General features: G+C 40.2%; 1 pseudogene; it reads left to right on the top strand.

Annotated features, from left to right (window-relative positions):
- Positions 1-130: 130 nt before the first annotated feature.
- On the top strand, positions 131-25360 carry LOC139183121 (peptidyl-prolyl cis-trans isomerase FKBP2 pseudogene; annotated as a pseudogene).
- The last annotated feature ends 345 nt before the right edge of the window (positions 25361-25705 follow it).

Here is a 25705-nt window from a genome sequence, read left to right as displayed (position 1 = left end):
TGGGTTTCTTTGTCTTGAAGCCCGTGGAACTCTCTCATTACGATTAATGTATCTCCATAGTATTGTGACCATGTATCTCTGATTTGCAGTCATTGTAACATACCAAAGCTCTCAGATGGCCAAGATCATATCTGAAGTATTGTTCTGCCTAACTACCGCAGTGTCATTAGTTTTCACATAGAATAATATTCAATCCCTTGTGCATGTTCCAAAGACACACAGGATGCATCTATGCAGCAATTTCGTACACTACCCCTGCTTTCTCTACCTTCTCTCTCAGGCTGTCTTGTTCAAATCCACATGGTGAGTCCTCTACTTTTTTTTTTTCCCCTGACTGTGCTGGGTGTTAGTTTTAGCATAAGGGATCTAGTTTCCTGACCGCGGATCAAACCCAAGGCCCCTACCCTGGAAGCACAGAGTCTTAGCCACTGGACCACCAGGGACATCCCAGCCCTGTACTTCTGAGTCATCTAATTTGAACACTAGTGGTACTTAATTTTTAAGGCCTTTTTGGCTAACCCATCTTGGCAACCTAGGAACAACAGTAAGTAGGAAAGTATTTTGGAAAACGTAATACTAATATGTTACAAGTTCCTAAAAATGGAAGCTATGCCTGTGCCTAATGCAGATTCTTTACCTTCTGGAGAGTGATAACTAGGCACTAGTACTTTAAGATACTTTTAATCTATCTGCCTTGGTGGACTGGTTACTTTTTTACCTTATTGCTTTATTTTTTTAGGTTGTGATATTTATAAACATTATGGAGGTATGCAAAACTCTCTGTGGTCTGAAATTTCTGCCAGGGGATCTGGTTGGGGGTGTTGAAGATGGCACTTCTAGTTATGCCAGGCATCATTCAACTTTACCCTACTGCTAGCCCAGTGCCCACAGTGTGGGGTAGGCTTGGGGATAGATCAGAAAAAACAACGGGAAAGTCCCATTCTACTTGAACCCTGACATGGGAGATCATCCCTCCATTATTCCATTAGATTAGCCCCTAAGAATGTATTCATAAAGCTAAAGTTCATAGAGGTAATTCGGACTTTATGCATGGATGAATACAAGAGTTTAAAATACATAATCATGAGTCGATCTAGCCCTTTGTCAGGTCTTATTTCTGTTTTGGCTTAAAGTAAGATCTTCCATAAGTATGCAAAGAATCCTTATAATCAAAATAACAAGAACAACCCAGTTTTTGAATGAACAAAGGATTAAATTGACATTTATCCAAAGAAATACAAATGGCTAGTAAGTACATGCGGAGAAGGCAATGGCACCCCACTCCAGTACTCTTGCCTGGAAAATCCCATGGACAGAGGAGCCTGGTAGGCTGCAGTCCATGGGGTCACTAAGAGTCGGACATGACTGAGCGACTTCACTTTCACTTTTCACTTTCATGCATTGGAGAAGGAAATGGCAACCCACTCCAGTGTTCTTGCCTGGAGAATCCCAGGGACAGGGGAGCCTGGTGGGCTGCCGTCTATGGGGTCACACAGAGTCGGACACGACTTAAGCGACTTAGCAGTAAGTACATGAAGGGATGCCCAGCATCTTTGGTCATTACGTAAATGCAAAGCCAAACCGCAACAAGAGACCATTTTACACCCACCAGGATGCCTGTAATTTTAAACAAAACCAAAAGCAAGTTGGTGAGGATATGAAGAAATTATGAAACTCATACATTGCTGACAGTAATGTAAAATGGTGCAGCCACTTTGAAAAATAGTTTGGCTATATCTCAAGGAGTTAAGACTGGTTACTCTAATGACCCAGCAATTACACTCCTAGATGTGTACCAAAGAGAAATGAAAACATTAAATGAAAACTTGAATGTACATGTGTGTTCATGGCAGAATTCTTTATGATAGTCAAATAGGAAGCAACACATACATTCATTAACTGATGAATGAATGAGTAAAAATAGTATATCTAAACCATGGAATAGTATTCATTCAGAAGAAGGAAATAAGTACTGACTGTGCTACAGAATGAACGAATCTTGAAAACATATGCCAAGTGAAAGAAGCCAGACAGAAGCCACATACTCTATGATTCCACTGATATGAAATGTCCAGAGTAGGCAAATCTGTTAAACAAAAAACAGTTGATTTGATGTTGCCAGGTGATGTGAAGGGGATTTCCAATTTGGGGTGATGAAGTTTTCTGGAATTAGTGATGATGATTGCACAATCTTGTGCATATATTAAATCCTCAATTGTACATTTTTACAATGATTTCAGTGAGTACTATGTGAATTTTATTTCAAAATATTTTTTAAACATTTAAGTAGCAAATTCTGTTTAGAATGATAAAAACTTTTAAAATATTCTACCATGTCTTGATTTCTACTTCCTCATTCTTCTACAAATAGAAGAGAATATTTACCAAAGATTAAAGTGAAAGTCATTCAGTCATGTCCAACTCTTTGCAACCCCATGGACTATACAGTCTATGGAATTCTCCAGGCCAGAATACTGGAGTGGGTAGCCTTTCCCTTCTCCAGGGGATATTCCCAACCCAGGGATCAAACCCAGGTCTCCCACATTGCAGGTGGATTCTTTACCAACTGAGCCACAAGGGAAGTCCCCAAACAGTGGAGTGGGTAGTCTATCCCTTCTCCAGGGGATCTTCCCAACCCAGGAATCGAACCAGTGTCTCCTGCCTTGCAGGCAGATTCTTTACCAACCAAGGTATCAGGGAAGCCCACCAAAGATTAATTCATTGAGATAAACATGAAGAATACTTAAAGGAAACTCATCTAATTAGGCAGCTCACTTCTTTAAAGATCAAAGTATAAGTCTCATTGTTCTAAGAAATGTGGTAGGCGCTGCTATCCATATTTTATAGGTAGGAGATTAAGGGACTGTAGCTAGATGCTGAGTCGACAATGAGACCATCTTTCTGCCTCAATAATACTTCTCATATTCAGTCTCAGCATTTTTAATTGCTTGAGGCTCATGTCTAATATTCCTCAAATCTCCTTTCTTTACTAAATGGAGTAATTTAAGACTTTATGAACATCAGGTGGCATGAATGTGAAACTGAGATAAGAAACAGGTAAGAAAATTCTGGTGTTTAAAAATAGTAACGTAAGAAAATCTAAGAAATCCCTTAGAAGAAATGGAGTAGCCATCATGGTCAACAAAAGAGTCCTAAATACAGTACTTGGATGAATCTCAAAAATGACAGATTGATCTCTGTTCGTTTCCAAGGCAAATCATTCAATATCACAGTAATCCAAGTCTATGCCCCAACCAGTAACGCTGAAGAAGCTAAGTTGAACGGTTCTATGAAGACCTACAAGACCTTTTAGAACTAACACCCAAAAAAGATGTCCTTTTCATTATAGGGGACTGGAATGCAAAAGTAGGAAGTCAAGAAACACCTGGGGTAACAGGCAAATTTGGCCTTGGAATATGGAATGAAGCAGGGCAAAGGCTAATAGAGTTTTGCCAAGAAAATGCACTGGTCATAACAAACACCCTCATCCAACAACAAAAGAGAAGACTCTACACATGGACATCACCAGATGGTCAACACCGAAATCAGATTGATTATATAGTTTGCAGCCAAAGATGGAGAAGCTCTATACAGTCAGAAAAAACAAGACCCGTAGCTGACTGTGGCTCAGATCATGAACTTATTGCCAAATTCAGACTGAAATTGAAGAAAGTAGGGAAAACCACTAGACCATTCTGGTATGACCTAAATAAAATCATATGATTATACAATGGAAGTGAGAAATAGATTTAAGGGACTAGATCTGATAGAGTGCCTGATGAACTATGGATGGAGGTTCGTGACATTGTACAGGAGACAGGGATCAAGACCATCCCTTTGGAAAAGAAATGCAAAAAAGCAAAATAGCTGTCTGGGGAGGCCTTACAAATAGCTGTGAAAAGAAGAAAAGTGAAAAGCAAAGGAGAAAAGGAAGTATATAAGCATCTGAATGCAGAGTTCCAAAGAATAGCAAGGAGAGATAAGAAAACCTTCCTCAGTGATCAATGCAAAGAAATAGAGGAAAACAACAGATGGGAAAGACTAGAGATCTCTTCAAGAAAATTAGAGATACCAAGGGAACATTTCATGCAAAGATGGGCTTGATAAAGGACAGAAATGTCCTTCTAACAGGAGCAGAAGCTATTAAGAAGAGGTGGCAAGAATACACAGAAGAATTGTACAAAAAAAATCTTGACAATCCAGATAATCACTATGGTGAGATCACTCACCTAGAGCCAGACATCCTGGAATGTGAAGTCAAGTGGGCCTTAGAAAGCATCACTATGAACAAAGCTAGTGGAGGTGATGGAATTCCAGTTGAGCTATTTCAAATCCTAAAGATGATGCTGTGAAAGTGCTGCACTCTGGGTTTCAAAACCCGGTGGCCGCCCAGGCAGAAAACAAGGGAGGAGGGCACCCTGCTGCCCTTTCATGGCAGCATCTGTGGCTGTCCTGCTGAGGGGGCCTTTCCATGGGGACCGTGTGCAGTACAAGTTTGGTGTTTTGGAACCGAATAATTAGAACGTGTAAAAATTGTAAATGATGTGGTGGTTTGATTCAAACAAAACAAAACAAAAAAAAAGAAAGTGCTGCACTCAATATGCCAGCAAATTTGGAAAACTCAGCAGTGGCCACAGGACTGGAAAAGGTCAGCTTTCATTCCAATCCCAAAGAAAGGCAATCCCAAAGAATGCTCAAACTACCACACAATTGCAGTCATCTCACACACTATCAAAGTAATGCTCAAAATTCTCCAAGCCAGGCTTCAGCAATACGTGAACTGTGAACTTCCAGATTTTCAGGCTGGTGTTAGAAAAGGCAGAGGAACCAGAGATCAAATTGCCAACATCCGCTGGATCATCGAAAAAGGAAGAGAGTTACAGAAAAACATCTACTTCTGCTTTATTGACTATACCAAAGCCTTTGACTGTGTGGATCATAATCAACTGTGGAAAATTCTGAAAGACATGGGAATACCAGACCACCTGACCTGCCTCTCGAGAAATCTGTATGCAGGTCAGGAAGCAACAGTTAGAACTGGACATGGAACAACAAACTGGTTCCAAATAGGAAAAGGAGTACGTCAAGGCTGTATATTGTCACCCTGTTTATTTAACTTATATGCAGAGTACATCATGAGAAATGCTGGGCTGGATGAAGCACAAGCTGGAATCAAGACTGCTGGGAGAAATATCAATAACCTCAGATATGCAGATGACATCACCCTTATGGTAGAAAGTGAAGAGGAACTAAAAAGCCTCTTGATGAAAGTGAAAGAGGAGAGTGAAAAAGTTGGCTTAAAGCTCAACATTCAGAAAAAGAAGATCATGCCATCTGGCCTCATCACTTCATGGGAAATAGATGGGGAAACAGTGGAAACAGTGTCAGACTTTATTTTTTTGGTCTCCAAATCACTGCAGATGGTAATTGTAGCCATGAAATTAAAAGACGCTTACTCCTTGGAAGGAAAGTTATGACCAGTCTTGATAGCATATTCAAAAGCAGAGACATTACTTTGCCAACAAAGGTCCGTCTAGTCAAGGGTATGGGTTTTCCAGTAGTCATGTATGGATGTGAGATTTGGACTGTGAAGAAAGCTGAGCACCGAGGAATTGATGCTTTTGAACTGTGGTGTTGGAGAAGACTCTTGAGAGTCCCTTGGACTGCAAGGAGATCCAACCAGTCCATTCTGAAGGAGATCAGCCCTGGGATTTCTTTGGAAGGCCTGATGCTAAAGCTGAAACTCCAGTACTTTGGCCACCTCATGCGAAGAGTTGACTCATTGGAAAAGACTCTGATGCTGGGAGGGATTGGGGGCAGGAGGAGAAGGGACGACAGAGGATGAGATGGCTGAATGGCATCACCAAGTCAATGGACATGAGTTTGGGTGAACTCCGGAAGTTGGTGATGGACAGGGAGGCCTGGCGTGCTGCAGTTCATGGGCTTGCAAACAGTCAGACACAACTGAGCGACTGAACTGAACTGAACTAAAGAAAATCTAAGAAAATTATGGTGTTAAGTCCTGTTTGATGGAATATCAAAGAGGTATTTGAAATCTCTAGTGAGGACATTTCAGGTACTTACTTCTTAGCATTACCCCAAATGTCCCCAGCTGATTTTTGTCTTTGGTTCAAAAAAATGAAAAAAAAGTTGTAGACTTCAAGTTCTTAAGGTTGAAACCAGAGAAAATGAGATTATACAGGGACTAGCTAGAAAAACGGAGAAGGCAACGGCACTCCACTCCAGTACTCTTGCCTGGAAAATCTCACGGATGGAGGAGCCTGGTAGGCTGTAGTCCATGGGGTCGCTAAGAGTCAGACATGACTGAGCAACTTCACTTTCACTTTTCACTTTCATGCATTGGAGAAGGCAATGGCAACCCACTCAGTGTTCTTGCCTGGAGAATCCCAGGGATGGGGGAGCCTGGTGGGCTGCCGTCTGTGGGGTCGCACAGAGTCGGACACGACTGAAGCAACTTAGCAGCAGCAGCAGTAGCTAGAAAAAACATGAGTAAAAAAAAAAAAGAAAAAACATGAGTAAATATTTTCCTGGAAAGAACTTGTAAAACACAATCGGAAACCTGAAATCCTGAAGTTCTGGATCTCAAATGAGTTTAGGAATCTCTTGGCATGTGCTTTGAATCTGGGGAAATGGGAGATGGTAGAGGGGAATAGGGCACATAGGTAAAGCAAGATAGACCATATGTTGATCATTTCTGAGGTTGCACAATGGGACATGGGAATTACTCCCTCTACTTTTATAAGTGCTTAAAATTTTCCATAATAATGGGGACTTCTTTAATGTTAGGGGGAAAAAAGTTAAAAAAATTTTTTTCTTCTCCTTAAAGTCAAGAACTGATAAAGAATAGTCATTTTAATCACAGTGCACTTTCTCAGAAGATATAGCTTCCGATCACATTGTTTGCATGTTTACCTCTATTTTAATTTTAATAATTCTAGAAAATTTTTTACTCTTGATCTCTAAATAAAAGTCTGGAAGGATGGGTGGGAAGTAAGGAAGAAGGAAAAAAGAAAAGAAGGAGATAGAAAGAAACCCCCCAACAGAGATTTTTAAGTACAGAGTCCCAAGTTTTATTCCCAGAAATTTGATTGACTACATCTAGAACCCATTCTAGACGTAGCAATTTGTACTTATACAAAACATCCAAGTGATTTGAGAAACTGTCATAGTAGTATAACTTCCCAGGTGGCTCAGTGGTAAAGAATCCACCTGCCAATGTAGGAAACACAGAAGACTCTGGGTCAGGAAGATCCCCTGGAGGAGGAAATGGCAACCCACTCCAGTATTCTTGCCCAGGAAATCTCATGGACAGAGGAGCCTGGTGGGCTAGTCCATGGAGTTTCAAAGAGTTGGACAGAGCTGAGCACACACATTCATTCATAGTGATTTGGCTTGATAAACTGGTACACACAGTACTTCTAGATGGGGGATAAAACAAAAATAGTTAAAAGGAAAATAGTTATATATGTGTCTAATTCCTTAATGATAAAAACATTCTTAGAAATCATTAAGGAAGACAAATAAACCACTGGCAAAAGGAACAAATATAAAAACAGATAGTGCACTAAAGAGGACGTGAAAGTGGCCTATACTTATACCTGCTCTCACTAAGTCCTACTAGATTTTTGGGGGGGGGGTGCTGCACCATGTGGCATGGGATCTTTATTCCAAGACCAGCAATCAAACCTGAGTCCCCTGCATTGAAAAGCACAGTTTTAATTGCTGGACTGCCAGGGAAGTTCCCTTGATCCCACTAAGTCTTAAGAATATGCACATTTAAATAGCAAGTTTTCTCATCCATTTAGAATGAGAAAAATGTCTACGATAAGTGTTGATAATCAGAGAAGACGATCACTGATGATACCAAAGGAGAGACCAGACATGGAAGCCAGTTCACAGATGAAGATGGTTGATCTTTTATCTGAATTCAAATTTATCTAGACATTTTACTTTTTACTTGCTAAATCTGACATCTCCATCTATATAAGATGAGAAAGATTTTTTTAAAAAACAAAAAGACTGCCCAGTGCTAGCTAGAGAGTGAGGAAGCATCTGCTTTCGTACAATGGTGAGATTATAAATTGGTTCAACATTTTGGAGAATAATTTGGCACTGTCTACTAAAATACTCTTTGAGCCAGCAATCTTACTTTTAAAATTTACATTTGTACACCTAACTTTTTATTGAAGCAGTTAGTTTTAAGAAGGTATTATTTAGAAACATTTACCCAAATATGCAAGATATATAAAAGGATGTTCACTGCAGTATTGTTTACATATCCAAAAATTGGAAACAAGGTAAATGCCCATCAATAGGAATGGCATAAATTATGATATCGTGATATGATGGACTCCCCTGTAGCTGTCAAAATGGATAAAGCACATGTGTATTCTGTGACATGAAAAAATACCTGGATTATAGTGGTTGGTTAGCAAAAATTCATGTCGATGTATGGCGAAAACCGCCACAATATTGTAAAGTAATTAACCTCCAATTAAAATTAATAATTAAATTAATTTAAATAAATTAAGTAATTTAAAAGAAAAAAGAAAACAAACAAAAAGACAATTTGCAAAACAGTGTTCATGATTCCATTTTTTGTAAATAATATTACATTAGTGTATAGAGAGAAAGCTTGACTTGGAGGAGACGGTAGGAAAAGGAATGGGATTGTCACTATCTACATTATGTGTGTGCATGTTTAGAATTTTTTACAATAAGAGTGCATTTTATTTGCATTAAAGAGAATTTTAAAGTAGTTCAAAACTTATATGAAAAGGAAAAATTGATGTGTTTTTTAAATTTTTATTGGAGTATAGTTGATTTACAATGTGTTACTTTCTGCTATACAAAAACCATTATCTTTTCATTATCAGAACATTGCTTTCTATGAACCAGATTATTATGAAATGTCATGTGACAGAGAAATGAAATGTGACCTGTGAATGAAGCAAGAAGCTCTTGGGGCAGGGCTTCTGGAACTTTGCTGAAGGAGCTTATGGGTAAGGTCCTTGCTCTTCACTACATCATCCAGTAAATGAGATAAATAATATTGTGATCCTGATGTAAAAATAGGCAGTGGGGTTTATCTGTCTTCTGTCCCAGCCTGGACTCTCTGATCTGGATTTTTAATTTCTTTAGTTATATTTAAAATGTATTTATTTATTTAATTTATTTGGCTCACTGGATCTTAATTGCAGCATGCAAACTCTTAGTTGTGGCTTGTGGAATCTAATTCCCTGACCAGGGATTGAACCCAGTCCCCCTGCATTGAGAGCATGGAGTCTTAGCCACTGGACCACCAGGGAAGTCCTTCTTTAGTTATATTTAATTAAAACAGTTTTTAATGACTTAACTACCTAGATTCCAGTAGCCTGTGTAATATGCCCCATGACATCCCTAACTCTGGGTAGCCTCCCCCACCCCAATGTGTTTACTTTCTCACTTTCACTTTCTACCCTCCCTAGCTTACCTGCTCTCTGTTCTCCACCAGGCTTCATTGCTCTTCAGTAATTCCTTATCTACCCCTAGTGAATTCCTCATCCATGCTGTTTGAAAATTTTTGGTCAACTGGATCACCACTCCGCTTATTCACCAAATTAATAGAGTCCTAAAACTGGAAAGGTAGCTTAGAAAACATCTAATTCAATTCCCTCATTTGGTGAAAGAGAAAAACTGGCTTAAAACTCAACATTCAGAAAAAGAAGATCATGGCATCCAGTCCTATCACTTCATGACAAATAAATGGGGAAACAATGCAAACAGTAACAGACTTTAATGTTTTAGGCTCCAAAATCACTGCAGATGGTGACTGCAGCCATGAAATTAAAAGACGCTCCTTGGAAGAAAAGCTATGACCAACCTAGACAGCATATTAAAAAGCAGAGACATTACTTTGCCAACAAAGGTCTGTCTAGTCAAAGCTATGGTTTTTCCAGTAGTCCTGTATGGATGTGTAAAGCAAGCTGAGCAACTGAAGAATTGACGCTTTTGAACTGTGGTGTTGAAGAAGTCTCTTGAGAGTCCCTTGGACAGCAAGAAGATCAAACTAGTCCATCCTAAAGGAAATCAGTCCTGAATATTCATTGGAAGGACTGATGCTGAAGCTGAAGCTTCAATACTTTGACCACCTGATGCGGAGAGCTGACTACTTGGAAAAGATCCCGATGCTGGCAAAGAGTGAAGGTAGGAGGAGAAGGGGACGATAGAGGATACGATGGTTGGATGGTATCACCAATTCGATGGACATGAGTTTAAGTAAGCTCTGGGAGTTGGTGATGGACAGGGAAGCCTGGTGTGCTGCAGTCCATGGAGTCTCAAAGAGTCAGATACTACTGAGTGACTGAGCTGAACTGCAAGTCTTGCATATATTAAATGACTTGCAAAGTCACACAGTCCACTGGGGCCAGAGGTAGAATTTGAACTCAGTATCCATTGACTGAGGAGTCATGGTACATCACTGTATAGCTCCACTAAGGCTTAGAGGGGAGGGTATGAATTGATAGTTTACTTGGAGAGAAGTTTCTCAAGAAAGAAGGAATCTAAGTTGCAGTATACACTGATACTGATACAGTCAAAGCCCTATCATCAATTTTTTGGTTTATTCCCCTTCCAGTTTATCTGGCCAAATCATGATCTCGAAATTAATGAGAATTGTCACCCCTACTTAGTTTAATAATATGCATGAATTGAAACCACAAGTCTATTTACTCTTATTGTGCACATCAGCAGATGACCTCAATTCTTATGTCATCGAGATCATGGATGCCATTCAAACGGATCCCATAAACTTCTAGCCATACAAAATTTCTCTTTGTTATCACCAAATCCTCCTTTCTTTCATCTCCCTAATGTTCTTCTCATCTGTAGTTGTGGTTTCAATTTGTACTATGTACTACTGCAAATTTACAATTAGGGGAAAATCACTTCACTTTCCTGAGCCTCAGTTTACTTCAGTGTGAATATGACTGGACTACTCACCTCATGCAATTAAGTGAAATAGCACATATAAATATACTTTGAATGGTGGGAATAAAGACCATAATAATGTTAGTAGCTGCTCATAGAAATCCTCAACAAAATACTAGCAAACTAAATCCAGCAACATATAGAAAGAATTAAGTGATCTCATGATCAAGTGGAATTTATTCCAGGAATACAAAGCTGGCTCAGCATATAAAAATCAATCTGTGGCCGTCAGGGGACCAGTCTGGGTGTCTCGCAGGCCCCAGAGGGTGCAAAGTTGGGGCAGCGATTGAGGAGCAGGCACAGGGCCAGCCTGGAGTGTACCCCTGGAGGACTGGGGCTCCCCGGAACCACCTAGTGGAGACACGTGGGTGCCTTGGGGCCGATCCCCTGCAACAGCCACAGATATGTGGGTGTACTGGGAGGGAAGGAACTGAATGTAGTGTGAATGGGGGTCCCCCCAACTCCCGGTTGGGGCAGCCAGTCTGTAGCCAGATAGGGTCTGGACTTTGCAGAAGGGGATGGGTGGGAATTGACAAGCAAAGCTGGGGACTGGGAGGGTTGGAAGGGCAGGTGGTGAGCAAAGGGGCTGTACCCTGGCTGAGGTGGCCTCCCCAGAAGCTGCAGATCAGAGTCAAGAAATGAGTAGATCACTGTCTCATCAAATAGCACAAAAGGTACATCCTGCACAGGCACTGCATGGGAAAGCTAGAAGATGGAACGGAGTTTGACAGCACCCTGCCCTGGAACCAACCATTTGTCTTCTCTCTGGGCACAGGCCAGCTCATCAAGGGCTGGGACCAGGGGCTGCTAGGGATGTGTGAGGGGAAAAGCAGAAGCTGGTGATTCCATCAGAGCTGGGTTATGGAGCACAGGGAGCTCCCCCAAAGATTCCAAGTGGTGCAGCCTTGGTGTTCTAGGTGGAGCTGCTCAAAATCCAGCAATGTTCAGAACTGTAGCCAAACTGGAGAGGGGAGATGGAGAGGCCCCCATCAGGGACCAGGCTGTTTAAAGAAAGAAAAAAACCTTAACCCCCTCCTCCCCAAAAACAGTCTGTGAAATACACTGTTACGGGCTGAATGGTATATGAACTCAAAGTTCATATATTGAAGTCTTAACCCCTAGGACTTGTATTTGGAGATCAGGTCTTTGAATGGGGTAATTAAATTAAAATGAGTTCATTAGGGCGGGTCTAGTCCAATATGACTGGGTTCTTGTAAAAAGAGATTAGGAAGACCATGGGAAGACACAGGGAGAAGATGGCCATCTGCAAGCCAGGGAGGGAGAAAGGCCTCAGAAGAAACCAACCCTGTCAACAGCTTGATCTCAGGTGTCTAGCCTCCAGAAGTATGAGAAAAATTTCTGTTTTTTAAGTCACTCAGTCCATGGTAATTTGTTATGGCAGCCCTAGCCAACTAATATATACACCATATTAATAGAATAAAAGACAAAAGCCACATATGATCATCTGTATAGATGCAGAAAGAGATTTGACAAAATACAATACCTTCCTAAGATAAAAACTTTCAGCAAACTAGGGATATAAGGAAACTTCCTCAACCTGATAAAGGGCATTTATGAAAAACCCACAGTTAATATCATACATCACTGTGAAAGACTGGATGCTTTCCCCATAAGATCAGAAACAAAACAATGATGTTTGCTTTCACCATATCCATTCAACATTGTACTACTGGAGATTCTAGCTGAGGCAGTTAGGTAAGAAAATGAAAGAAAAGGCATCTAGATGAGAAAGGAAGAGGTAAAGCTACCTCTATTTGCAGATAACATGTTCTCGTACCTAGAAAATCCTAAGAAATACACATATATACACGGTATTAGAGCTAATAGATGAGTTTAGCAAGGTTGCAAGACACAAGATCAATATACAAAAATCAGTTATATTTCGATATACTAGTGATGAACTGAAAATAAAATTAAGAAAACAATTCCATTTATAATAGCATCAAAAAGATTGAAATACTTAGGAATATGACACCTAAAGCTTAACTAACTAAAGAAAAAAAAATAGATCAATTGGACTGTATCATTAAAAACTTTTATACTTTAAAGGACACTATCAAGAAAATAAAAAGACAACTCTTTTCTGGGAGAAAATACTTGCGAACTATATATCTGAAAAAGACACCAATTAAAAATTGGGGAAAATATTTGAATAGGCATTTCTCTAAAGAAATAAAGGTGGCCAATAAGTACATGAAAAGGTGTGCTTTTTGGGGTAATATATATTAATCATTTATCATTAGGGAAATCAGAACCAAAATGATGTATCAGTTCATAGTCACTAGAATCACTGTAATAAAAAATCAGGCAATAACAAGTGTTTGCAAAGGTGTGAAGAAATTGAAACTCTCATGTACTGTTGATGAGAATGTTAAATGGTACAGCTGCTAAGGAAAACAGTTTGGGGGTTCCAGAAAATTAAACATAGTGTTCTAGCAGTTCCACTCCTTGGTATATGCTGCTGCTGCTAAGTCGCTTCAGTCGTGTCCGACTCTGTGCGACCTCATAGACGGCAGCCCACCAGGCTCCCCCGTCCCTGGGATTCTCCAGGCAAGAACACTGGAGTGGGTTGCCATTTCCTTCTCCAATGCATGAAAGTGAAAAGTGAAAGTGAAGTCGCTCAGTCATGTCCAACTCCTAGCGACCCCATGGACTGCAGCCCACCAGGCCCCTCCATCCATGGGATTTTCCAGGCAAGAGTACCAGAGTGGGTTGCCATTGCCTTCTCCGTCCTTGGTATACACCTAAAAGAATTGTAAATACAGGTCCACACAAAAACTTGAACCTGACTATTTATAGCAGCATGATTCATAATAGCCAAAAGTGGAAACATCCCAAATGTCTATCAGCTGATGAATGAATAAATCAAACATGGTATATCGATATAATGGGTTATTATTCAGAATAAAAATGAATAAAATGCTGAAACCTTCTATAGTATGGATGAACCTTGTTACATTATGCTAAATGAAAGATGTCAGGCACAAAGGCCACATATTGTATCATCCCACTTATATGGAATGTCCAAAATAGGCAAATCCACAGAAGTAGAAAGTGATTAGGGGTTACCAGGGGAAGGCGTATGGGAGGTGGGGAGTGGTGGAGAAAGGATTTCTTTCGGGGATGATGAAACTGTTCTGGTATTAGATGATGGTGATGGTTGTACAAACTTGTGAATAAAAGTTACTGACCTGTACACTTTATGGTATGTGAATTATATCTCAATTTAAAAAACTAATAATGCTAAGTGTTACCATTTACTGAATGCTTCATGGCCCCACACTTAGCTAAGACAACCTAGTGAGCACATGTCTTTCTTCCTATTTAACAAATAAGAAAACCTAAGTTTCAGGAGATTAAGTGTTTTGCCAAGGAAGCACCTGAGCTGAGACATCTGAGCTGAGACTCAGGTCTAATTCCGAAGACCCAGCATTTAATCACTCCCAACACCAGGCTGCCCTGATCAAAGATTAATAGTTCCCATTACAGAACTCTGCTCAAGTGGCAGCCTGGAGGGGCAGGGAGTTTGGAGGAGAATAGATACATGTGTGAGTGTGGCTGAGTCCCTTCACTGTCCACCTGAAACTATCACAACATTGTTAATTTGCTACATACCCCAATACAAAATAAAAAGTTAAAAAATAATTATAAGGAAAGAATAAAATCTGTGACTAACCAAAAAAAAAAAATAGTTCCTGTTACATATCTGATAATACTCAAAGAGAATATTTATATGTGTGCATATACATAAACATTACTTCAATATATATGTGTCATACCAATATATAGAAAATATGCAATAATATAGATGTAGTATATATATGCAATAACATGTATACTATTATTATACTATATAATACAAAGTATATATTGATATGTAGTATATAATATATGTTCTATAATATTTATTACCCACAAATTAATCTTAAAAAATCAAGTCAATGCAATAGAAAAATGGGTAAAAAATATGATCAAGTAATTCACAAAAGGAAAAGTGCAAATGGTGTGAACTCAGTAGTATTCAGAGAAATACAGATTAATATAAGACTGTCCTCATTTATTATAATGACAACATTTAAAGATTTTTCATATACAATGTCACGGAGAGTGAAGGGAAATTGGTATTCATACATTGTTCAGTTCAGTTCAGTTCAGGACCACCCTGTCCAATCTTCTAGAACAGGGCTCCACAATGTTTTCTGAAAAAGACTAGATGTAAATATTTCAGGCTTTGCAGGCTATATACCCTCTGTCACTGCTGCTCAGCTCTGCTGTTGTAGCATGAAAGCATTTATTTTGAAACAGATGAACACTGTCTTCCAATGAAAATGTGTTTAATGACATTGAAATTTGAATGTCATATAAATTTTATATCACATAATTCTGTCCTTTTTTTTCAGACATTGAAAAATGTGAAAAAAACATCCTTAGTTCACAGGCCATACGAAAAGAGGCAGAAGACCAGATGCAGCCACAGGGCCGCAGTTTGCTGATCCTTTTAATATTTGCAAGATGAGGAATATACAAGAGTTGCCAACCCCAAGAGGGAGCTCTAGGATTTGTTCTGTGAATTCAGAGTAAAAACCTGAGATTGGGCCTTTGTAAGTGTCCCCAGTTAACTAAGTTAGTCCAAGTTACTCTATACAGTACAGATTTGCTGAAGAATTGTGAATCAAAAGCACATGAACTTATTCCTTCCATTTAATTTCACCAATGCTTGTCACCTTGCTGTTCCATGAGTGGCTACAAAAGTATTAAATCATGAGGAATTCATTTCCTAACCTCCTAAACTCACTGTCATTTAGAGTTTTCCTTCACTCTGATGTCCATCATCAGAACCTTGGGGCCATAGCCAGCTGGGAGATTTTCAGAGTTTATCTTGTCCAGTAGAATTGACCACTTTATTTTCTTTCATGATTTTGACTATGTTGTTTCTTTCTTTTCACCAATCCTTTCAGCAGTGTTCTTCAGTCTCTTTTAGTGTTTCCTCTTACTGTGTTTATTCTGTATTTTCTATTTTCTGTGGTTCTGTCTTAAACTAGCAATTTTTTTTTTCTCACTTACCCATAGCTTCAAACACTTTTAATGCTGAGTGTCTTAAGCCTGGATTTCTAGTCCAAATTCTCATGCTGAACTCCAGACTTTACATTCATTTCCTAAAGTATATTTGGGTGTTCTGTGAACATCTCTTTTGAGCATGTCCAAAAGTGAAGTTATCATCTTCCATCCCTATCTTTACCCCGTCATGAACTCCCTGCTTTCATAGATTGCATCAGTACCAGTCTAGTTTCCCAAGTTGTTAAGGGTAGACAGGCTTTTCCCATGGTAGGTTCCTCTGGTGAGTACTGCAATCTCCACTCACAGAGGTGAGTCCTGTGGCCCTTGCCCATGGCTAGAAAGGATTGGATTTATCTGACTCAGATTATCTCCTGGGATTATCTTCAACCATTACTGGTGCTTGAACTATAGCTCGTGCGTCTATGTGCATGGAGAGGAATTTGAAAGTTGGTCTATAGACAGAAGTTGAAGTTGATACACAAAGAAAAGCAGAAAGAGTAGGAGAAGTGGCTTAGATAATCTTGATTTGATCAAGACCCATTCCAAAGAAAAAGAAATGCAAAAAGGCAAAACAGTTGTCTGAGGAGGCCTTACAAATAGCTGAGTAAAGAAGAGAAGCGAAAGGCAAAGGAGAAAAGGAAAGATCTACCCATTTGAATGCAGAGTTCCAAAGAATAGCAAGGAGAGATAAGAAAGCCTTCCTTAGTGATCAGTGTAAAGAAATAGAGGAAAACAATAGCATGGGAAAGACTAGAGATCTCTTCAAGAAAATTAGAGATACCAAGGAAACATTTCAGGCAAAGATGGGCACAATAAAGGACGAAAATGGTATGGACCTAACAGAAGCAGAAGATTAAAAAGAAATGGTAAGAATACACAGAAGAACTATACAAAAAAGATCTTCATGACCCAGATAATCACGATGGTATGATCATTTACCTAGAGCCAGACACCCTGGAATGTGAAGTCAAGTGGGCCTTAGGAAGCATCACTACAAACAAAGCTAGTGGAGGTGATGGAATTCCAGTTGAACTATTCAAATTCTGAAAGATGATGCTGTGAAAGTGCTGTACTCAATATGCCAGCAAATTTGGAAAACTCAGCAGTGGCCACAGGACTGGAAAAGGCCAGTTTTCATTCCAATCCCAAAGAAAGGCAATGCCAAAGAATATTCAAACTACCACACAATTGCACTCATCTCACAAGCTAGTAAGGTAATGCTCAAAATTCTCCAAGCCAGGCTTCAACAGTATGTGAACTGTGAACTTCCAGATGTTCAAGCTGGATTTACAATAGGCAGAGGAACCAGAGATCAAATTGCCAACATCTGCTGGATCATCAAAAAAGCAAGAGAGTTCCAGAAAAACATCTACTTCTGTTTTATTGACTATGCCAAATCCTTTGACTGTGTGGATCACAACAAACTGGAAAATTCTTCAAGAGACAGGAATACCAGAGCACCTGACCTGCCTCCTGAGAAATATGTATGCAAGTCAAGAAGCAACAGTTAGAACTGGACATGGAGTACGTCAAGGCTGTATATTGTCACCCTGCTTATTTAACTTATATGCAGAGTACATCATGAGAAACACTAGGCTGGATGAAGCACAAACTGGAATCAAGACTGCCAGGAGAAATATCAATAACCACAAATATGCAGATGATTCCACCCTTATGTCAAAAGTGAAGAGGCACTAAAGAGCCTCTTGATGAAGGTGAAGAGGAGAGTGAAAAAGTTGGCTTTAAGCTCAGAATTCAGAAAACTAAGATCATAGATAGCATCTGGTCCCATCACTTCATGGCAAATAGAAGGGGAAACAATGGAAACAGTGACAGACTCCTTTTTTGGGCTCCAAAATCACTGCAGATGGTGACTGCAGCCATGAAATTAAGACACTTGCTCCTTGGAAGAAAAGCTAATACCAACCTAGACAGCATATTAAAAAGCAGAGACGTTACTTTGCCGACAATGGTCTCTCTAGTCAAAGCTATAGTTTTTCCAGTAGTCATGTATGTTTGTGAGAGTTGGACTATAAAGAAAGCTCAGTGCGGAAGAATTGATGCTTTGAACTGTGGTGTTGGAGAAGGCTCTTGAGAGTCCCTTGGACTGCAAGGAGATCCAACCAGTCCTTCCTAAAGGAAACCAGTCCTGAATATTCATTGGAAGGACTGATGCTGAAGCTGAGACTCCAATACTTTGGCCACCTGATGCGAAGAACTGACTCATTTGAAAGACCCTGATGCTGGGCAAGATTGAAGACAGGAGGAGAAGGGGACAACAGAGGAAGAGATGGTTGGATGGCATCCCCAACTCAATGACATGAGTTTGAGTAAGCTCGGGAATTGGTCATGGACAGAGAAGCCTGGCGTACTGTAGTCCAGGGGGTTGCAGAGTCAGACCTGACTGAGCGACTGAACTGAACTGAACTGAATCTTGATTTTGCAATTAATTCCTATGTTAAATTCCCTCTATTGAGTTATCTGAGGTGACTTTGGTGCTCCTGGCTGTACCTTGAAACTAATGTAAATGTCTCTGCAAATAAGCACATAGAACTCTAAATCATTTACTTTGACAGCTACCCATGTTTCATTTTTTGAATGTTCAATTTTTTGCTATTACAATTAGTGCTATAATGAACATCTTTGCATATATATGTATTTCTATAAGACAAAGTAAAATTGTTAGAAGTAACATTGCTAGGTCCAATTTTTAAATTTTAATATTAATTTTATGTTTTAATTTTAAATTTCAATATTTTGAAATTCTACTGATAGTACCAAATTTCTCCCCAAAGTTTATCAACAAGTTTATATACTTAAAACAACTGTGTATTAGGGTGTTTCCCTATCTTTTGATCAACTCTTTGCCAATCATAGGTGAAAAATATTTCATTGTTTTGAATTGCACATCTTTAAATTCTGAGTGAGATTGAATATCTTTCTATATACTTACTGGCCATTTGAGGGGTTTTTTTTGGTGAACTGCCTTGCAAGTGGTTTTATTTTTTTGTTTTTTTATCTTAATATTGTATAGCGTGAACTTTATCTAGAACAATAATAAATAAATAATAATAAAAAGTAAAGTCCTTGCTTATGGACTTGACTATTATCCCATTCTTTGACTGAGCCATATTTTTCTTTTTTGGCCACACTGCACAGCTTCAGGGATCTTAGTTTCCTGACCAGGGATTGAACCCAGGCCCTGGCAGTGAAAGCATTGAGTCCTAACCACAGGACCACCTGGGCCCTCCTGGGGACCATATTCTTTTCTTACTGGATATTTAGATTGTTTTCAATTTTTTTCTTAACACATAAATTCTTAGATGAGGAATTATCAGGACATAAGGGTGTGTATGTATAAGACTTTTGATACACATTGCCAGGTTGCCCAATGAAAAATTCTTCCCGGTTTGCATTTGCACCAGGAGTCTATGAGGGTGACCATTTCCCCATACAAAAGAACTCAACTGAAAGGTAACTTCTAGAGTTTGTATCAATAACTCCACATGCAAGATGATCCCCTGACCTGCAACCCAAGTGATCTCCAGAATTTCAGGTTTGAGGCATCTCAGGTCTCCAGCATAGCAGATTTCTTTGTCCATCACTGTGATGTTAAAACCACAGACCAGGCCCTTTTGATATCTTTCCATTCATTCCACAACTATTTATTGAGCATCTGTTGTGTGCCAGGAAGCTTTTTCTTGCTCTAGAGATCTCCTATCAGAAACAGTGAGAACCACAGTCACACATAATTAGAAATACCATAATATTTAGAAACAGCTTGGGTTTTGAAGAAAGCCCAATTACAGACTGTCTGAATTGGGGCAGTTTGCTTAATTTCCTTGAGCCTCAGTGTTCTCTTGCATAATTGAAATTATAAAACCAATATCAGAGGAATGATTTAAAGGGCCTGATTGCTCAGCACATTTGTTATCACAAGGATTAAAATCATGGGCTCTAAAGTCGGACTACGAGGTTTGAATCATGGTTCCATTGCTTACTGGCTTTGTGACCACAGGCAAATTGTTTAACTTCCCTGTATCTAACTTTTGTGAAAGTGTTAGTTCCTCGGTTGTGTCCCACTCTTTGTAACCCCATGGACTGTGTGTAGCCTGACAGGCTTCTCTGTTCAAGGAATTCTCCAGGCAAGAATACTGAAGTGGGTTGCCATTTCCTTCTCCAGGGGATCTTCCTGACCCAGGGATCAAACCCATGTCTTACTTTACTCATGATTCAGGTGGGCATGATTATGCTTACCTCATAGTGTTATTGAGAAGATCAAATGAAATGATTTATGTAAAGTACTTGGCACAGAACCTAGAACCTAGTAAGTGGTTGATTGATATATTAATGTTTTAAAAACAGCTTTATTGAAGCATAATTTACATGTTGTTATGGGATGAATTGTGTCCCCATTACATCACCCCGTAATTTCATAGGTTAAGTCCTAATCCCCAGTACCTCAGAATGGAACTGTATTTGGAGATAAGGTCTTTAAAGGTGTAATTAGATTAAAATGAGGTATTACTGTAGACCCTAACCCACATGACTGGTGTCATTATAAGAAGAGGATGTTGGATACAGGCATATAGAGGGAAGATGGTACAAAGATAAAGGGAGAAGATGGCCATCTGCAAGTCAAGGAGAGAGACTCGGAGCAGCTTCTTTCCTTACAGCCCTGCCAAGAAATCCACTCCGCTGACACCTTGTTGTCAGACTTCCAGCTTCCAGAACTATCAGAAAATAGATGTCTATTGTTTAAGCCACCCAGCCTGTGGTATTCTTGCCTTAGCAAACTAAGACACATGCCATAACATTCACCTATTTTAGTGTCTAATTCAGTGATTTTTAGTAAATTAACAGAGTTGTGATGAGTATTTTCATCACTCCTAAAAGAAACCTTGTCCCTACTCGCAGTCACTCCCCATTCCCACGTTTGGCCCCATGTAACTGCTAATTTCCTCTCTGTCTCTATAGATTTGCCTTTTCTGGACATCTCATATAAATAATCTCCAATGATTAAGAAATGTTTTATATTAAGAGTCAGCCCATTCTATACTTAACCTGTTTATTATATCTTCTTATATTGAACCCAGATCTGCCCCGTAAACTCTATACAATAACATATTCCTGTTACAGTTTATTTGCAATATAAGTAGGACAAAAATTATTGCATGTACCCCAGAATAGTTAGAATAGGACTGAAATACTCAGTCAAAATGAGCATTGTAATCATGACTTAAGAAATGATCGCTTTGTTCTTAGTAATCAATAGGGAAAAAGATTGACCAACTATGAGGGAGAATGCTCTTTTGAGCCGCAGGAGGACAGAGACAGCCTGAGGAGGATTTCAGTAAAACTGCCAGTGTGAAACCGTTTGTCTTTGGTGAGACTTAAACTAAAAAGCTAGTCCCCAGAGCGACTGGGCATATCTGATAACTAACCAGGACGTTCCATCAAGACCAGATGTGGGGGCCTCACTAGATGGCAGAGCATCCAAACTGCCAAAGATAATGTCGAGCTTCCACAAACATGGGGCTTTTACCATGCCCCTTCTGTTGAAAAAATCCATTTAGATGAAATCTGTCTATCTAGGGTGTTCTGTGAAGTCTTTGCTTTTCTCACCCGGAAGGGTTGGTCTGCTGTTAACCTTACCATCCCATAGTAACTACAAACTAAGACTATACACAGCTGTACATATGCGTGCATTTGGAACCATTGATTCAAGAGTATTTATTGTGTGTGCCATGTGGTACTGTTCTAAGCACTTGGGAATATATCAACGAATAAACAAAGGTCCTTCTGCTAGTGACATTAGCATTCTAAAAGAGAAAGTCAGAAAATAAACACTAAGCACAGTAATGATAAATAAGTTAACTAGAGCTGTAAGTCAGGTGTTAAGTTAGAAAAAATCAGGGCAAGGTAAGGGGGTTGGGAGTGTTGGGGGTGCATGCGGATAAGGTGGCAATTTTTTTTTTTTGCTTTTGAAAAAACTACTTTATTGAGGTATAATTAACATACAAAAAGCTAATCATATTTAAGTATGAAACTTGATGAGTCTGGAGATATGTATAGATCAATGAAACTATCACTGCTTTCAATATCATAAACGTATCTATCACCTCCAAAAGTTTCTTCCTGCCCTCTTTCTTTTTTCTTTCCTCTCCTTTTTTCTTTCTTTCTTGTGGTGAGGTGGCCATTTTAAATAGGTGATCTGTGTAGGCCTTGTTGAGAAGGTGGCATTAGAGCCAGGCATAGAGGAGGAGATGGATTTAGTTAGCAAATGTCTCTGGAAATAGTGGTCCAGGCAGAAGGAACAGCTATGGTAAACTCCCTAAAGCAAAAACATTCCTGGTGTGTTCAAGGCGACCCCAGAGGTCACTGTGGCTGGAGCCGATGGAGCAAGGGGAAAGGAGTGGAAGATGAGGTTAGGTGGATAATAGGGAGCCAAGCCATGTAGGGTCTTGGTGTCCCTTACAAGGTCTTTAGTTGTTATTCCAAGGGACATGAAGACCAGACAAGCAACCTGATCTGACTTATTTTTTGAAAAGACCCCTCTGACTGGACTGCAGGGGAGAAAGGAGAGAAGCAGGAACATTGATTAGGGGCTTATTTTAGAATCCAGACAAGAGATGATGGTGGTTGGGTTTGGTGGCTGAGGATGTGCTATGCTTGTCCAACTGGAGATTTATTTTATTCAGCAAACATTCATAGATACTGGCTGTATGCCAGAATGCTGTGGTGACCAGCCTAGTAACAGTCCCTCCCCTACTACTGTAAACATCTAATGGTAATCGTTAACATGGACAGAGGGCTTGCTGCAAGTCAGCTTGGCTCTAAGCTCTTGAGAGGTATTTTCTCAGTTAATATGGACGTACCTCGAGAGCTCAGGTGCCACTGTTGTCCCCATTTAAAGGTGAGGAAAGTCAAACACCAAGAGGATAAGTGAGTAGCCCGAACTTGCACAATCAGGCAAGATAAGAATTCAAACTCATGGTGTTGGGCTGCAGACTGCCTCCCTTAGAGATGGTGGGCATGATGGGGATGTTATATAAAAGGGTGATAGGGACATACGAAAGGATGAAAGGAGAAAGTGACACTGAAGCTGATTCATTTTGTTAGAGGTGGGATGCATTATAAAGTTAGGTAAATGGAGTTTTCCATTATCAATCTTCTTTTCCAGCTATTCCTACACATTAACAAACAAGTTATCTATACAGTTTCTTTAATACCTTATGCAGATGTGATCCCTGCTATGCAATCTCATTTAAATCAGTAGTGCTCAGAGACTTCCCTGGTGGTCCAGTGGTTGAGAATCCACCTTCCAGTGCAAGGAACACGGGTTCAATCCCTGGTCTGGGATCTAGGATCCCACATGCTGCAGTGAACTAAGCCAAAATACTGCAATTAGAGAGAAGCCCGAGCAGTGCAATGAAGATCCCAAGGGCCGCAACTAAGACCCACAGCCAAATAAATTAATTAAAACAACAACAACAACCAAAGGACTCGTTTCCCATCCAATTCACATCTGAGCATGAAGTTCTTCTCATGAGTGTCCCCCAAAGAGAGTCACTTCACAAGTCAAACTACTGGAGCCCATGCACCTAGAGCCCATAGTCCACAACAAGAGAAGCCACTGCAATTAGAAGGCCTCGCACTGCAGCTAGAGAGAAGTCGCTCTCCCCAACTAGAGAAAGCCTGCGTGCAGCGACGACCCAGCAAAACCAACCCCCTTCCCCCACCACAAAAAAGAAAATACCATTGTTGTTTAGATTTTTGTTTTTTGACTTGTGAAGTGATCCCGGAATTCCTCTCCACTGTACCTATCCTTTATTTTGGGGGGCTCCAAAGTCACTGCAGATGGTGATTGCAGCCATGAAATTAAAAGACGCTTACTCCTTGGAAGGAAATTTATGACCAACCTAGATAGCATATTCAAAAGCAGAGACATTACTTTGCCAACAAAGGTTCGTCTAGTCAAGGCTATGGTTTTTCCAGTAGTCATGTATGGATGTGTGAGTTGGACTGTGAAGAAAGCTGAGCACCGAAGAATTGATGCTTTTGAACTGTGGTGTTGGAGAAGACTCTTGAGAGTCCCTTGGACTACAAGGAGATCCAACCAGTCCATCCTAAAGGAGATCAGTCCTGGGTGTTCATTGGAAGGAATGATGCTGAAGCTGAAACGCCAAAACTTTGGCCACCTCATGCGAAGAGTTGACTCATTGGAAAAGACTCTGATGCTGGGAGGGATTGGGGGCAGGAGGAGAAGGGGACGACAGAGGATGAGATGGCTGGATGGCATCACTGACTCGATGGACATGAGTTTGAGTGAACTCCCAGAGTTGGTGATGGACAAGGAGGCCTGGTGTGCTGTGATTCATAGGGTTACAAAGAGTCGGACACGACTGAGCAACTGACCTGAACTGAACTGTACCTGTCCAATGTAACATGGAAGTCTGGTATATTCTGATAAACAGTGCATTTTTGATTGTCCTACAAATTGAACAAATGATTTAGTCTTAAGTGATACTGGAATAGAAAAAGATTCAAATGTTTGAGTTCCACAAACTCAATCCACTTCTGTCCAGAACTTTCTATTTGGTTTACTTCGAAATAAGATAGGAATGTCTTGGCACATGATGTCTAAAAGTAGGAGAATGCACTGACTTCTTGAGCAGATAATGCCCCAGATTTCCAGGGTCAGAGCTAGCTTGGGCCACTGAGAAGTGACCAGACTTTGAAGCCAGACTAGCTTGGGATTAACCAGGGTGATGCAGTTGATTGCTCTTCAGCGTCACTGGGAATGAATTTACGTGACTTTCTTTCTCAGGGACAATGTTGCCATAAACTGTTTTGTGAGATATCAACAACTTGTCAAGGAATAAAGGTCTTTGACTAAGTATTGTAGCTCTTAGAAGGGCAAAATTTTGGGAAATCCCACCCAGATTCCTGCAGGACGCAGACAGATGTCCATGAAGAGCATAAGCAGAGCGATTCAAAACCCATAGAATCATGCATGGTTCAAGCCCGCATCACGTGCACAAGGAGTGGTACTTTGCCCTCAGAGCCAGGGGCCCTGAAGGCAGTAAGGGAGGGACAGGAGAACTTGTTTCCCCAGCTGGTCTTTGTACCCCTCTATTCCAGGATTTCTAAGTGGACAAAAGTCCAGTGTACTCAGCGGTTCCAAACCAACACTTAGTGTCACAAAAATATATAAAGCTAGTAATGAACCCAGTGACAGTGATGGTTTCAAAGCAAAATTGGGAGTGAAGTGGCCTCAGTGCTTGGTAAAAGGTGGTATATCTATAAAAGCCAAGATCTCATGTGTTGGGGGGACAAGTGGAGGAACAGCGCGGGGGCCAGGAGATGGCCATAGATGAAACAGACTGTGAGGGGAAAGATGTCTGAAAGTCAGTGCAGGAAGGGAGGGGTGAGAGAGGGGAGGGGGACTGGCTGGGGGCCCCAGGCGGGAGCAGCAGCCCTCCTCTCAATGTCATGTGCATCCCTGCCTGGAGGTGGCACCTCTCACTCTCACTTCCAGCAAAGATTAAGAAGCCTTGAAATACATTTTTGGAAGGTCAGTTCACATCTGTTTTCTATTTGTCATGTTCTGTCAGCACTTCTGTGAGAACAGAGC

The sequence above is a fragment of the Bos indicus genome, chromosome 5, assembly GCF_029378745.1.
Source record: "Bos indicus isolate NIAB-ARS_2022 breed Sahiwal x Tharparkar chromosome 5, NIAB-ARS_B.indTharparkar_mat_pri_1.0, whole genome shotgun sequence".
Classification (NCBI taxonomy): domain Eukaryota; kingdom Metazoa; phylum Chordata; class Mammalia; order Artiodactyla; family Bovidae; genus Bos; species Bos indicus.
This window is presented reverse-complemented; position numbering and strand designations above follow the sequence as displayed.